The following is a 3,003-nucleotide window of genomic DNA, read 5'->3' on the forward strand; positions in this document are numbered from 1 at the left end:
TGGGGGAAGTTTTTAACTTTGGCGCTGTCTTAATTTCCTTAGAATAGCATTCTATAAATATAGACTGTAAAGCGCAAAGTGCGAAAGTATTGTCTTTGGTTAATTTTTTTTTAGCGCTTTGTGGTTACTTTTGTCGTATAAAAAACATAATTTTGTATTATTATGCCGGCATGTTAGTCTTATTCGTGCACTTTTGTGCAGCAGTTCTTTGTTTTGTCACGCAACGATTCTTTATTTCTTTTGTGGGAAGGCACCTTTCGTGACGACACAATAATTGGCTCAGCTTGTAGGGAATTGGTCCCCCATACAGCCGTTTTGTCTTGCCACGCAGCGCTCCTTCCCGTTGGGTGACGAGACAAAAATGGCTGCGATAGAGAGCAATTGACTGGCAATCCTTTTTTTATGTTATGGAAGAAAGATATATACCAATAAAGCATATATCTCAGGGGAACCCACTCTCCTTTGGGTAAACAAGTATACCATCAGATTGTCGTTCATTTCCTGAAGTCTTTAAATATGTGGTCAAAGTAAAGGCCCCGATATAATCTTTCATCTCAGCAAAAGAAAAAAAAACTGCTGAAGAAAAACGATTTAATTAAATGATTCTGGTGAATAGAGAGGAGAAGTCGTTACGTCACGTTGCCATGGTAGCAAAATTTTTGGACGACAACAAACAAAGTGGATTTGCACTGTTTCAAACTTCCTCGACCTTATTTAATTTCATTTGATTTGTCAAAGGTGGGCGAAATTTTCTGGGTTAAGTTCGAATGGAGTGTGTGTGAGTTTAGAAAAATAAAAATAAAATTTTAGTGTCGCGTTCACCAACTCCATAAAGCGGGCGTGTGAAATTAGGAAGTTTCATGTCGCGGTCGTGCAACAACTGTTAAGAATTAAATGTAGAAAAAAGCGTGAAGCACGTGCAAAGACGTTTTTTTGCCAATCTAAAGACTCCCCAAAGACTCCCCATTGTTGTCATTCAGACATTTTGCTATCATGGTAACGTGACGTCACACTTCTCCTCAATCACTAGACGATTCCCAGTTTCTAGCTAAAAACTTCAAGGCAAAACCATTATTAAAATCGGATAAGAATTTTGAGGATAAAAATCACACCTTCTAAAATTTATAACAATTATCTGGAAAGATGAACATGATTTTAGGATAACGTGATTATCTCCTGCCTGCGTGCCAGCGTTCGAAAGGGAAGGGAAGGGAATTTAGGAGCGAGACCGCGCGTGGGGGAGAAGGGAGGAGAGGCGCGACCCCTTTCCTCCTTTCTCGCGCGTTCTTCGCGCTTCCACGCGCCAATATCCTCCTTCCCTTCCCTTTGACAGACCAGGTTATCTCTCAAACAGTGGGGAAAAAATGGAATGTTCTTGTGTTTAGTTAAGGTAGAAAAAAAAAACACTGCAAAAACCGTGTACGAACAATCTTGCTCATCGTCGGATCCAAAAAGATCGCGATCAGTCAAAATATATAAAATTGAAAACGTTACGGTCAAGAAGACTTTTGCAGGGACTGATCAAACAACGTGAAAGAGAGTTAAGTTGCGATATTTCGACTGGCCAACACCAGTCTTCTTGTCAAACCTTCCCGTTAATTATGTTTATAGCATCTTTGTTATATTTCTTTCATGTCAGTGTAGTTTACTTCTATGTGTTATTAAAGCTCGAGTGATTTAAGACATGGCTCCTCGCTCCATTTTAGGCTTTTATCGTTTTTTCTTGTTTTGTCTGTCATCTCTTTTCATTTTTAGTTAAACATATGTGCTTAACACTGGCACCATTTTCGGACCTCACAATGTGCCTCTTAAGGTCACGTGACCAGCCACACCCATAATTACGCAAAATTTAGTATTTTCAGATTACGCCATGAAAATGACTGTTGAAGCTCCCGTTTATTTTTCGATAGTGCTAAGTTTAAAGGTATATGAGTCAGATTAAACGCGGAATTGCAATATATTTTATCCCTATGCAATTATCAAATGTTTTCTCCTCGACCCAGTCCCACTCTCAACTGGAAACGCTATAGTTCACGCAAAACAAATAATTTTGAAATGAAGCCCTTTTAATTCCATAAACCTCGTGTTAATAGTCATTGAAAGAAAACAAAATAAATCACAGCTATTATTTGTGAAATGTCGTAAAATTGGACTAATACAGCTCATTAGCGACAACGGATAAGAACATTTTTTAAGAAGTATTTACCGCATGCAAAGTTTCAAGACGAATAAAAGTTAAATAACTAGACCATCCCCTTACAAATTTTAAGAGACCCATTCCTTGATTCACCCGAGAGCTTTCAATAAGAGACAATCCATTATTTTTTCCTAACAAATAAGATCAGAGAGATTAATTGAACTCATTATGTCTGCTCCTAACAGAGAATTTGCCGTACAGTCTCTCAATATCGATCTATCCAATGCAGCTATTTGCAGACTTTTCAGGAGATTTTAATCAAAAATAAAAAAGCCCCTGACAATGATATGGACGATTTATGTTTTGAAAAAGCTAAATATCGAAATATTTTTGATCAAAGGAGGAATTAGTACTTAGTTCCCAGGGTTTCTTTCCTTAGAAAATTGTGGGGGGGGGGGGGGGGGAGGGGGGGGCGGGTCACAATCACAATCATTTGGATACCTAAATTACCAGTGCTGTAAATTACCCGGTACAGGATACTGTATGGGTATCCCCTACCGGGTATACCGTATGGATATCCCCTACCGGGCATACCATACAATAAGTTATAGCAAGTTAAGATGTCACAGTACGAACGTCCGTCAAGAGTACAGTTTTCTTTTATTTCAGCAAGGCTTTTATTTCTTTGTACGTTTATAAATACCATCAGTGTAACGACTTTATCTTTTTTCCTGTGTTTTTGAAGGTTTGCTTGAAAATACTGGCACTTTCATCTTAGCCTGATAGCAAACATGGCCCTTGGAGAGCAGTCGATTGTACCATCCTAACCGAAAGAACGTTTCTTTGATGTTTTAGCCGGAGGTGAA

Source organism: Porites lutea, chromosome 3, assembly GCF_958299795.1.
Source record: "Porites lutea chromosome 3, jaPorLute2.1, whole genome shotgun sequence".
Lineage (NCBI taxonomy): Eukaryota > Metazoa > Cnidaria > Anthozoa > Scleractinia > Poritidae > Porites > Porites lutea.